Source organism: Saccopteryx bilineata, chromosome X (genome assembly GCF_036850765.1).
Source record: "Saccopteryx bilineata isolate mSacBil1 chromosome X, mSacBil1_pri_phased_curated, whole genome shotgun sequence".
Lineage (NCBI taxonomy): Eukaryota > Metazoa > Chordata > Mammalia > Chiroptera > Emballonuridae > Saccopteryx > Saccopteryx bilineata.
In genome coordinates this window covers 46813121-46827146 of record NC_089502.1, presented here as the reverse complement: position 1 = coordinate 46827146, position 14026 = coordinate 46813121, and the positions used below count along the sequence as shown (strand labels likewise).

The following is a 14026-nucleotide window of genomic DNA, read 5'->3' as shown; positions in this document are numbered from 1 at the left end:
CAACTCCACACAGAAGTCTATTGCATTTTACCCTTAACACAGAATAAGGCCTTTCTAACTCTGCGAGTAGAGGGCCATCCCATCCTTGGGCTCATAGATTCTGGTGCTGATGTTTCTGTAATCAGAGAGGAAGATAAAAAGAAAAGCTGGGTCATGCAGCTCGGACTTTTAGTACAAGGTGTTAATGGAGTATGACCAGTCCAACAAGCCATCTGGCCACTCCATTGGACAGATCCTGACGGAATGACTAGAGTTTTCAGTCCTTTATTTATGACTGAATTGCCACATACACTTTGGGGATGGGATATGCTGTCTTTACTCCGTGTCTCTATTACCAGCCACCCCCCCCCCAACTCTAAAGGCCACTGCTCAATTAAAAACTCCGGAACCCATCAAACTTACCTGGGATGCTGACCAACCAATTTGGGTTGAGCAGTGGTCATTAACAGCCTCTAAATTAAAAGAATTACACAAACTAGTTCAGCAACAATTAGAAGTCAAACATACTGAGCCTTCCACCAGTCCTCATAATTCGCCCGTTTTTGTAATTCAGAAAAAGGCATCTGGAAAATGGAGATTCCTTCATGACTTAAGGGCTATTAACAAGCACATGGCAAAGATGGGCACTTTACAACCAGGCTTGCCACGGGCTGCCCATATTAAAATTCTAGACATCAAAGATAGTTTTTTCTCAATCCCCCTCCATCTAGAGGACAAGCCTTATTTTCTTATTTTGCTTTTACTGTGCCTTCTATTAATCATGCCCTTCCAGCTTAAAGGTATCAATGGGTAGTCCTACCGCAATGCATGAAAAATAACCCCACCATTTGCCAGTACTATGTAAGCACAGCAACGCAACCATTACAGGAACAGTGCTTCATCTACCATTATATGGACAACATATTAATAGCTCATGTAGATTCTACAGTCTTAAAAGAATGTTACCAGCTGCTCTTAACTAATCTGAATGCCACTGGGCTTTCTGTAGCACCAGAGAAAGTACAGACCTTGTCACCTTTTACTTTCTTAGGGTATCACATAGGGGAAGAAATAACACCTATTTCCCCTATGCTCACAATCCTTCAACAATGCTCTTTACATGAATTTCAAGAGCTATGCAACCACATAAACTGGATACGTTGATACCTATCTATTTCTACTGCTGAATTAGACCCCCCTATTCTCTCTCCTTGAGGGTGAAATAGAGCCTATTAGCATCTGCGGTCTAACTACAGCAGCAAAACCGATTATAACGAATATCAACACTGCTAATAGCTCTGTGTCAACAGCTAGATTAGAACCTGTTCAGCCAATCTCAGCTATTGTCCTAGCCACAAAAGGCACTCCTACCAGTGTCCTGTTTCACAACAAACCACTTTATTGGGTACATTTAGCATATAGTCAGCTATTTAAAATCACCCTCAGCAAGACTGCAATCTGCATTCTTGGCCAAAAGCTGCTGCGAGCTTGTGTCACTTTTTATGGCCAAAAGCCTGATGTACTTATTCTGCCAATTCCTTTCGACCATATACAATTTATCTTAGCCAATAAATTAGAAATGAAGACACTCTTAGCTAACTATACTGGACAAGTAGACAATCACCTCCCCAACGATCGACTCTTACAGACCCTACAAAGAATCCCCCTACAAACCACCCCTCATTTGTATCCAGCATCTACCCCTCTTCTTCACAGCATGCTTGCGTTTATAGATTTCAGCCAGTCTTACTGTGGACTAGTGTTCAAAGCACAAACAGAAGGAACTAAATTTCACAAATTTAGCTATGAGGGATCCGTACAAGTAGGTAAACTACTAGCCATTTACTATTTGCTACATCTTTGGCAACGTGCCCCCTTAACATTTTTTCAGATAGTGCTTATGCAGTACAAACAGTCAAAGGCCTTGCCCATTCCACCTTCCGGTCCAAGCAGACATTACTAGATAGGGCTCTCAGCCAGCTTAAAGAACTGTTAGAGGAGCATCAAAACCCTTGGCTCCCATTCTGGCTTGCCTGGCCCCCTACCGGCAGGCAACACACAAGTTGATCATCTAGTTTTAACAGTTTCCCCTATTGAGCAAGCCAGACAACTTCATGCTTGGTTTCATATGTCTGCTCATTCTCTCAAATCTCTTTCCCCATCTCACTCACCCAAACTGCAAACACCTTGTTCGCATATGTAAACAATATGGGCCTTTATTACACTTAGGCCCCCTACAACCACAGGGTGTCAACCCTCGAGGCTTACAACCTAATGCTGTGTGGCAAACAGATGTCACTCAATTTGGCAAACTCCACTACGTTCACGTAGCAGTAGACACCTTCTCCAGAGCTGTCTCAGCCACGGCCCTAGCAGGAGAAAAAACTACACATGCAATTCATGCCCTTTGACAGGCCATACTTTGCCTTGGTGTACCTTGGGAAATTAAAACTGACAATGGGCTCTGTTATACCAGCAGCCAATTTAAAGCCTTTTGTTCCCAATGGCAAATTATACACCACCTTGGTATTCTTTATAATCCTCAAGGACAAGCCATTGTAGAATGGCGACACAGAGACATCGAGCTTCAAAGTCAAAAAGAAAGGGGAGATATGCCCCAGGCCTCACCTGGAGAAGTGCTCCTCTGTGCTGTATTTACTCTCAATTATTTAACTTTTGATTCTGAAGGAGTAACTCTCGCTTATAAACATTGGGGAGGCCTTCCTAGCCAACCAATCCCATTGCCACTAGTGTGCTGGAAGGACCCAGTCACAGCTCAGTGGCAGGGATCGCACCCCCTTCTAATGAAAGGAAGAGGTTATGCTTGTGTTTTTCCAGAAAATAGCTCACATCCAATTTGGATCCCAGGAAGGAACATACGGCCACTCCTGGTGTCCCAAGATGATCCACCGATGATGCCTCCAACACCTGCGAACCCTCCGGTTCAGGAGACGGGCAGCCTCAATCTTGATGAACGGCTGCCTGGAGGAGGTCCTCAGTGCTCCAGGAGGAGACCTCATAACCAAGATGCTCATAACATTACCTGGGGAGATATGAAGGCACTAGATTAGCACCTGACGGACCCCCAGGTCCAGGCACTCTGTTCCTCCTCACATATACCATTATCACAGTGAACTCCCAGGCATGAGGAGATCCTCATGTCTGGGCAGCTGTCCCCACCCTGGCATAATTATGCCTGTTGAAGTTAATAGCCTACAGTTTCCAGCAGTATATTCCAGTAACTGCTCCCTTAGTCTCCCTTGTGACAATAGTGGCCAGGAATCCCAACAGTGGAACGGCACTATATGGGGTAACTTCAGTGACCCAATGCTACTTAAGTTTACTCTGAATAATAATACCGTCCCCTCGAAGGGGGGGGTCCTCCTTTGAAATCATAGTACGGGAAACTTTGCTGAAAATGGTACTACCAACCAAGGCTCAGTACTTGGCCTACAAGCCCTCCTCCCCCTAGCTACCAACAGCTGGGCCCGCCACGCTAACCTTGCCTTCCCAGGGTCACCTCTTTGCCCGTTCCTGTATGACGAACATCTAAGAACACTCCCAAGAGAAGGAATTCCCTGGAGAGACTGCCACATTGCCTCTGGCTCGGATGCACAGACCATCAACCTCGGAGTTTGGCATTGGAAGCTGAGAGACAGAATGTAACCATATGCAGTACGCAGCCCATGGCAAACCATCCATTCCATATTTGGATGCTGAGACCTTTGTGGGAAAGGGGCGTGCATGGACCTATGTCCATTTTTTACAGTCAAAATGGAACTGTGTTTAACAGCACCTAGAAGGTCTCTGTAACACAATAGGAGGAAAATGATATCCTGACCCCTAGGAGGAATCCCCTGTTTAAGACCCACGTTCTATTTCCTAACTAGTCAAACATTACAGAAGCTTGCCTCATTGTTTGATTCAGCTAATCTATTAGCATATAGTATAGTAGGTATTATAGTTGTTTTAGTTCTACTAGGGTTCCGTTGCATAATGTGTAGCATTCAGAATCTACAATAGCAACAAGCAGTCATCAAGCAAGTTCAACTGGCCTTAATTAAAAGAGAAGGGGGAGATGTAGGTAGAGCACAGAGAATTTACCTAGCAGCTGTGGCTGACTCAATGCAGTGAGAATACTCCAGCTCCTGGAACTTTCCTGGGCACACCCAGGAAGGGATCTCGCCCGCTATACATAAATGACTCAGTGCCACTCAGGCAGCCTCCTGACCTTTTTTGGCCATTTGCCCTACTATAACATCCTATTGGCTGAACCCATGTATATAAGCTGGTTTAATTCCTGAATAAAGTAGATCTGTGTCACTGAACCTGGTCTTTGGAGTCAGGTCTTTGCGTCTCTGTTTTTCTCACCCTGGCAGGCCTTGTCCACACCTTAAGATCAAAAAGAAGAAATGAGGCTTACAAACATATATTTGTAAGGTTTTATTGATTATAAAGTAGAAGAATATTTTTCTAAAAGTCGACTGTAATAATTACATATATATATTTACATACACACACACACACACACACACACATATATATATATAGTATATAAAGAGAGATAAAGAGAGGGCAAATCTAATACAAGCACACAAAAATGATAGAGACAAAAGGAAAAATCCAATGAAGGAAATATCATAGAATGCTAAGAAATATCCATATTTACCAATTAGGAGCTACAATACATGGAAAAGTGGTTGAAGGGTCAAATGAAGCAACAAGAAATTAAAAACCAATATCTTAAAAACTTAAACCAACCATATGAATAATCATATTAAATAAAAAAATAGAAAAAATACACTAAGCATAAGAAGTCTAATGCAGCTATATTAATATTAGAAAAATGCATATTAAAGAAAAAAAGTTACCAGAGGAATATTTCATAGTAAGAAAATGTTAATACATCAGGAAGACAAAATTATATCAGCAGTCACCTCAAAACACTTTCTTTCTCTCCACTTACTTAGGGTAACTGCTGGTTTCAACTCTTACTGCCCTGACAGAGAAGTCCTGTAGTCTTCAATTTAACCAACCAAGAATAGAGAGTCCTCACTGAACTCTGTTTCCCCTCTGTTATTCCAGGGGGAATATGGAAATTTAGCTGTTTCTGCCAATGTGTCCTGTAGCTACTATGCACGTGTATTTTCATGTTAATGAGTTCGGGTATTTAGAAGCCTATGTCGTGCTACACAAGGTGAAGCATGTCCTGGACTCAGGACACCTTTACCTTTTTCCTGGAAAAGAAGCTCAATTTTAAGCAGGATGTGAGATGAGACCACTGTGACCCCAAGCAGCAGGCTGAGCCTGTTGGTCTTCATTCTTCTTTGCACGCTAGTCCCTGCTGGGCTGAGTGGAATTGTCCTGCATCTGAGACACTGCTTTTTAAGGAGATGGCTGGTTTCTAGGTGGGTTGCAGTGCTTCTCGTGTGGGACAGGTTGTACTTTGTCAGCTGGAGAACTGGCCCGATTCTCACTGGTCCCTTGTAAAGGCTCTATCTCAGAAGCATGGTAGCCTCTTGTTAGCTGCATCATCTCTTTAATTTGGTTGAATGCATAGACAAAGATTACTCAGGGAGCAGAGCTGACTCTGCCCCATGTAAGTGGGTTTGTTCACATTCTCTCATTTTTCTCGTGTTTGGATTTCCTGGACAGAAGTCCAGGCTCAATGTGCGGCAAGACATTCTCTTTGTCTTTTGCTGTACAAGTTAATGGTTGCTGTGGAACAAGACCTGATAGAACAAGAATTTTTTTGCCAACATTCATCTTGTCTTCTTCCTCATCTGGCACTAGGAACCACTGGATCAGATCAGAGAGCAAGAGGAACCCCAGACAGGGCATGCTGATTCCTCAGAAAGTTGCAGCAGCCCCCAAATAATTGACTAACATGCTTCTGCTCATGGCACCACAAACTTTCTCCAAACCCAGGTGAAGGCCTTCCAGCTGTCCTGAGCAAAGGTGTCATCATATCAGAAGAGGCTGCACTGAGATAAGAAATGCAGGCTTCCCAGCCAGCTGCATGTGTCCTTCCTTGAACAATTGCCATAAGAACAGTCAAGGCATTTTCCAGGAAGGAAATATAAATATAACAAGTGTATTGAAAAGCATGCCAATCAATGCAATAAGGTTGTGACTAAAAAAAAAAAAAGCTGTCAGCTTAGACACATGACTCAGTACTGAACGAACCCCAAAGAAGGTTGTGGTTCAGTTTGGATCCTCCAAATGCCCATAGAGAAATGTGATCATAAACCCATATTCAAAACCTATAAACCAAACCACCAACAATACCAAGCTGTACTGTATACTGCAAAGCCCAAGCAGTCTAACTAAGTCCCAAAAGTTGAAGGCCAATGAGTGGCTTATTGTGGGTGGTATCTCTTCAGAGGACTCGTGGAGCTGTTCCTTTCCACTTGAGGGATCTTGAGCACCCTTTTTCCCTTTATTTTCATTATTTTTGCATGGTTGTAGTGAAACTGGAACTGAATAGTGAAAGTAAACGTCATGGTCATGAGAACTCCAAAGACGCTGAAGACAATCTGGCACTTCCAGTTCTCAGGAGACCTTGCTAATCTTGGAGGGACTTCCCCTTCCAGTGCTGGTCAGTTCCTACTGGGGTAAACAACTCACTCCCAAGCTTGCCTTTCCAATGCAAATCAGTCTAGAACCCATAAGCTCAAACATGTCATCTGTGGGGCTATCTCACTGAGGATTACTGTTCCCCTGGCCTAATCACTGCAGGACCAGCTCCCAGATAACTAGAGGCAGCCTGTGTGCCCTGAAGCCCTAAATTGCTCGAACTAGCCAAACCTGAGCTTGCTTGTCCTGCTTGGCCTTCTTCATCCTGCTGGATCACAGTCAAGGTTCTTGCGCACACTTTTCCCCACTTTGTCTGCCACCCGACTGACCCCAGTGTTTCCTGATGTGATCCTCCTTGGCCACGTATGTGCCCTTTTCGTGGGATCTGTAATGTAATCGCTGGTCTTTTCTGTTGACCTCACCATACCAGAATAATAGCAAAACTTATATTTTAAAACAATTGGCACAAGAAACAAAGTGGAGTAATTTGCCACTAGAGTATCTTGGCTTCCTAACTAATTCCATCAGATGCAGCTGCCATTTGGGAAGATATCTGTACCTATGTTCCTGTAATGGGGTCATAACTACTGTTTGTTGAAATACTGTGTGTTGTTGTGGGTTCCCAGCCTAAAATTAAAACTTGAAAGCTAAGTCTTCCCAGAGTTTTTTTCTGAGGTCAGTTCCTTGCTTAGATTTGAGATGTACTCTCAGCAATACAAAATTAGCTAAGTTTAGCAGAAGCCCCTCCAAAGGAAAGGAGATATGACTTAATGTCAACTGCCTTGAGGTGGGCTAATCAGTTGACCAGGCTCCAATGATAAATTGGTAGATCAAACTGGGTTGCCATTTCCCATACATTTCAACCATCCATGCTGAGTAGAAGGAGAGTGCTTTTCAAAGACACTCTCCACGTGTGTTGTGAGATGCACACATATGAAATCAGTGTGAGAACATGCACTGCAGGGACCATGACATGGCATTCGACAGAAGATGTTGTTCTAGACACATCCTTTTGTGTTGTTGTTCAACTTTGTTATAATTCATCCCCTTACCCAGTAGAGTACAAGTAAGCACACTGTTGGAGATCAGTATCACAGTATTTAAAGAAAAGGGATATGAGGTTAGAACACTTCATCTCTGCCGCTCCCTAGATTTCTGAGGAGGTCATACAGTTGGTTGAGGAAGGAAAAACAGTAGGATAAGGTACATAGGCCTTATTAAGTGGTACCACATACAAGAATGTCAAGGGCCTTATGCTCAAAAATATTGAAAAGGTTAAGTGTTGCTCTTCTAGATGTGAGACTCTCACCTCACAAGATACTAAGTGGTCAATGGGACACCCTAGAAATATCACTGCGTATAGACAGGACCACTTAGGATCAGCACCAGGAGTTTATTTGGTAAACATTCTAAGGGTGAACACATGGACAGACAGGAGACAAAAACAAACAAACCAAACAAAAGGAAAAAAGACAATCAAAAGGGACCAATACTTCAGACGAAAGTTTGAAACTGGAGGGCCAGTCCACTAGGGAGGGGAAAGAGCCTCCTTTCAGCTTCCCTTGGCAACTGGCAGATCAGTATAAACCCCTGACGAGGTCAGACCTGGAGAGAACTCAGCTGGGCTGCCTTATCCTGTAGAGATAGCTGACAGGCTAAGCCCCCTGCACTCTAAGGAAAGGAGGCCTTGAGGAAGGGAGAAAGCCTCCTTTCAGCTTCCCTTGGCAACTGGCAGGTGATGTAAACCCCTGACGAGGTCAGACCTGGAGAGAACTCAGCTGGGCTGCCTTATCCTGTAGAGATAGCTGACAGGCTAAGCCCCTTCTGGGTCTATGGGTGCGTACTTGGGAGATACAAACCCAAAACAAAAGGCTGATATGTTCCAGAAGGAAAACTTATTTAAAACGCCTAGGGACAGTCTGGCCTAGAAAAACTAAGCCATGTCGGTGGCCAAGGAGGGAGGGAGCAAGGTTTATACAGGTTAGTCAGGGGTCTTGGGAAAAGCAGCTGACGTGACTGCCCTTATAAGCACAAGGTAATATTTCTTCATATGTGGATTGGAATGGCGCCACAGCTCCTCCAAATTGTTTACATTTTGGCTCAACCGCCTATTATCCGCATTAGCTGTAAAAAGAAGGCCTCAGCTGGTTCAAAGGTCTGGACAGGGCTTCAATCAAGCCAGTTCCTCCTCCCCCCATGGGTTTCATTGCCCTTGCATGGCGCCTGATCTATCATTGAGAATGTTCTGTTTTGAGCCCTAGTGGGAAGTTGGATGAGGAGAATTTGAGTTTTAAAGGGGCTCTGGATTTAAAGGAGCTGTGAACCTAAACCTAATGCAGACAAGGGGGTTAATTGTGCTGCCTCAAGGAGAAGAAACTACAGCTCCGTAAACACCAATCTCTGGGAGGTGAACTGAGAAGCCTTCAATCCAAAATAGCTGCTAAACAGGAATGCCACTGGGTTCCTATTTTTCCTGTAATTGTTTGGAAAAATCCACACTATGAGTTACCATCCAGAAAGAGAAAATAAAACTTGTGGCTTAAGGAAACTAAAAACCTAAAACAAAAAGGCACCAGAAAGATAGCTACAGTCTCTATGCCCCAGAGTCCACTGAAATTTTCAAACTAGCTAAACTGAAACATGTTTATCCTGCCCTGCCTTTTCTTCTTTGCAGAAACCACAGTAAAGTTTTTTGTCCATGTTCCCTCCCACCCCTGCTTTCTTTGCCTCCTGAAGCAACCCTGTGCTTTCTTTTTTTAAATTTTTATTTATTTATTCATTTTAGAGAGGAGAGAGAGTTAGAATGAGAAAGAGAGAGAGAGAGAGAGAAAGGGGGGAGAAGCAGGAAGCATCAACTCTCATATATGCCTTGACCAGGCAAGCCCAGGGTTTTGAACCAGTGACCTCAGTGTTCCAGGTCGATGCTTGATCCACTGCGCCACCACAGGTCAGGCAACCCTGTGCTTTCTTATGTAGTACCTTCCCCACTCTGTTTCCTGGTGGGTCCCGTCTCTTGGGATTTGTGAGTGTAACAAGTTGTCTTTTTAATGCCAGTCATCTTTGATATGTTGGTTTTACCATTTCTGAATAATAACAAAACATATATTTAAAAATAAGCACAAAGTCAGATGTATTGATCAATGTAACATAACAGATTGTATGCGTTGACCCACATATACAGATAATAGATTACCAAAAGTGTCAAATAATCCAATGGAGAAAAGTTAGTCTTTGTTTAACAAAAAGTGTTGAAAAATTGTCTTGCCATATGCTGCAAAATAACCCTTGACCCTTAATATTACAACATTAAAAACATAGCATAATATGAATTATGAATCTAAATGTACACAATGAAATGAAAAAAATTCTATAATAAAACATAGGAGAATGTCTTTTGGCTTTGGGTTAGCAAGATTTCTTAAAGAGGACACAGTAATAACAAACCAGAAAGGTGACTGAATTGGAGATCATTAAATTAAATACTTCTGTTGATCCAAAGACAACATTCAGAAAATGATCAAACTAGAAATTGAAAATTTTTGCAACACATGTCTCACAAAAGACATATTGAGAATACATTGAAACAGCAATCACAACAAAGTTACTAGCAATTCAATAATTAAAAAAAGACCATCAAATCAACATAATGATATGAACAAAAATCATTGAACATATACTTCACATAAAAAGATATTTACAGCCTGCCAAGGCGGTGGCACAGTGGATAGAGCATCGGACTGCGATGCCAAGGACCCAAGTTCGAGACCCCGAGGTCACCAGTTGAGCGCTGGCTCATCTGGTTTGAGCAAAAGCTCACCAGCTTGGACCTAAGGTCGCTGGCTCGAGCAAGGGGTTACTCGGTCTGCTGAAAGCCCGTAGTCAAGGCACATATGAGAAAGCAATCAACGAACAACTAAGGTATCGCAATGTGCAAAAAAAAAACAACTAATGATTGATGCTTCTCATCTCTCCGTTCCTGTCTGTCTGTCCCTAGTCTATCCCTCTTTCTGACTCTCTCTCTGTCTCTGTAAAAAAAAAGATATTTATAATAGTAATAGTAATTGCTGCATAAAAAGTACCCACTTTTATTAGTCATCAATGCAAATTAAAATGATAATAAGATTCTATAATAAACCTATTAGCATGGAAAAATAAAAACAATATTCACAAGAACAAATGTTTTTTCTGAAAATCTAGTTAAAGTGAAAATCTTAGCCATTGTTATTAGGAGTATAAGTTGACACAGTTATTTTGAAAAATCATATGGCTATTGTTTAAAATGCAAAACATAATAAATTAGTTCCTTGACCTAACAGCCCATTCTTTATTAAATGCCAAAGAAATATCAAATTTTGTTCACAAAATTTTAATAGAACATTCATAGAAGCTTTATTTATATTTTCCAGGGCTTAAAAAAAGATATATTTTGACTACTTATATGAATAAAAAAATCAGATACATTTCAAAAATATTATGCTGAATGAAATAAACTACATATAAAAGAGTATATATTATTATTTCTTTTAAATGAAGTTCAAAAACATGGCAAAATTAATTTATAGTTCTAAAAATTAGTTCAGTGGTTGCTTTGAAGGGACTGGGATTGATTGATGGAAGAAAAGCATTAGTAAACTTTCTGGAACAGTGAAAATATTTAGTGTATTGATAGATGTGGACTTCACAGCTGTATGCAGTTAGCAAAACTTATTGAACTGAATGTACATATAAAATCCACGAATTTCTCCATATGTAACTTGCAATTCAAAAGAGTCTTTAAAAGAATGATAGAATGTTATGAAAAATATTTACCAGTAAATTCCCAGACTTGGTTGAATGGAAAAATCCCTTGATAATACTTACCAAAACTGACAAGTGAAAAACAAAATTAAGTATTGCATGTTAATAACTTGATTGTATAATTAAAAAAGTTATTCCAGGGAAAATCTAGTTTTTTATGGCTTCACTGTTTAATTCTATCAAAATTCAAGAAATAAAAATAATTTCTTTTTACAAAATCAGTGTAATTCAACATATTAACTATGTTATTATCTCAACAGATACAATGAAAGCATTTGAAAAATTCAAATCCACTTATATTAAAAACTTTCAACAAAATGGGAATTAAAAAAAATCTTATTTAACCCATTAAAATGAATCTACAAAATTATACCATCAACATCATACTTATCAGTGAAAAAAACTAAATGTAAATCAAAAACAAAATACTGGAATCCCACAATTATTTCTATATTGTGTTGATGAGTAGAGCAATGGCAATTAAGCAAGAGGGGGGAAAAAGATGTGGAAATCATACAGGTGGGCAAAATATAAAAATTTTCCTATTCAAAGATGACTAGACTGTATACCAAGAAAATATATTTATTTTATTTTACTTTACTTTATTTTATTATTTTTTGTATTTTTCTGAAGTGAGAAGAGAGGAGGCAGAGAGACAGACTCCCGCATGCGCCTGACCAGGATCCACCCAGCCTTCCCACTATGGAACAATTCTCTGTCCATCTGGGCATTGCTCCGTTGCAACCAGAACCATTCTAATGCCCAAGGTGGAGGCCATGGGGCCGTCCTCAGCACCTGAGCCATTTTTTCTACAATGGAGCCTAGGCTGCTAGAGGGGAAGAGAGAGATAGAGAGAAAGGAGAGGGCAAAGGTTGCAGAAGAAGCTGGGCACTTTTCCTGTGTGCCCTGACCTGGAATCAAACCCGGGACTTCCACACGTCAAGCCAATGCTCTACCACTGAGCCAACAGGCCAGGGAATATTTTTAAAATATTTTAGTCATTCATTGTAGAGAGGAGAGAGAGAGAGAGAGGGAGAGAGAGAGAGAGAGAGAGAGAGAGAAGGGTGAGGAGCAGGAAGCATGAACTCTCATATGTGCCTTGGTGTAGCAACCCCAGAGTTTCAAACCAGTGACCTCAGCACTTCAGATCAACACTTTATCCACTAGACCACAGATCAGGCCAGAAAATCTTAATTTATAAAAATATACCAGAATCTGTATATAAATTTAAGAATTTTACATAATAAAAGTCAATAAAATTTAATTACATTTCTATATATAGTACTGTGTTATCAATAAATATTGAAAAAAATTAAAGATGCCAATCCAAATTACATACACAAATGGATGTAGAATTACCACAAGAATATTTATAAAGGAAAATGAGGTATGGGGACTTATCTACATAACATCAAACTATGAAAAAAAATTAACATTATACAGGAAAATTGACATTGGTACAAGAATGAACAAATATATCAACTCAAGAGAATAGGAAATCTGGAAATAAACCCACATGTATAGATTCAAATGCTCTTCAAATAAGGCACTGACATAATTTAATGTAAGATAAAATTTTTTCTTAAGAAATTGAGTGACATCAGAGAAATGGTGCCGTGAGGAGAGATACCGATAAATCTCCCAAAATTTCAACAAGTTCTTCAACCAGAGACAGAAAAATCTATCCTTGGAGCATCTAGAATTCCCACACACTGAACACGAAGGTATAATCGAGAGAAAAATTGACTAAATATATACTCAACCCCGAAGGAAATAAGACAGAAAAAGAAACACTCTGCCTTCCTCACTAACCTAAGCAAGGGCTGCTTTCACTTGGAACTGAGACAGAAGGCTAAGGATGTGGAAGGAGCCAGATGGCAGCACAGATATCCAAGCTGAGGAAAGAGTGTGCCTGCAGTGACTCAGCCAATGTGAACTAACACCCGTGCCGGACCCTGACAAAGACGGGCGAGTGGCGGCCATCATTAGCCCCGATATCCTGGTCGACGAGCGTGGACATTGTGCAAGAGGTTCCTCCTAGCACACCGGGAGTGGGTGCCCCTGTTACTGGACAGAGGGGCAGAGTCAGAGGCCTTTGCGTGTGCTGTGACCAGAGTCTTGGTGTGGTTCCTGCACCCTGAACAGTGGTGCAGGGGAGTGCGCAAAAGCGGACTTCCCTACATCCGAACTTCTCTGGGTGGGCAGGGTGCCTCACCCAACCATTCAAGCTAACAGCCTAGGGAAGGAAAAAAAATAAGAAAACGTTGGGAAGAGGGGCGTGCAAGCAGCTTGCAGTCTGACTCAGGAGCAGATCTTCAGATCCAATTGCTGGAATTAGCTTAACCCACAGTCTGCTCACCTCTCAACTGACCTATGGGGCTTTAACTGACAAGGTCTCTTTCAGTTCAGCAATCTAAGACAAGAGGCATGATATTTTTAGTGCCTCTTGCTATGCTATGCACGTAGGGGTAAGGGCAACTTCTGATTGGCAGAGCTTTCATACTCCAGGCTATATGTTAAAAAGAGTGATTTGACAGCTTGTAAGATCTCCTGTTTTGCAAACAATGACTAGGGCATCTTCTACCAAGCCAAAACAGGTTACAAAGTGCAAAAAGCCTGGGGATAGTGGTCCTACAGAGTGCGGAGACATACTGGACATGCCTAGAGGCACATA

The 14026-nt window shown here is 41.4% G+C and overlaps 1 pseudogene; it reads right to left on the bottom strand.

Moving 5' to 3' along the window:
* Nucleotides 1-5364: 5364 nt before the first annotated feature.
* On the bottom strand, nucleotides 5365-13372 carry LOC136317652 (major facilitator superfamily domain-containing protein 6 pseudogene; annotated as a pseudogene).
* Between the last annotated feature and the right edge of the window lie 654 nt (nucleotides 13373-14026).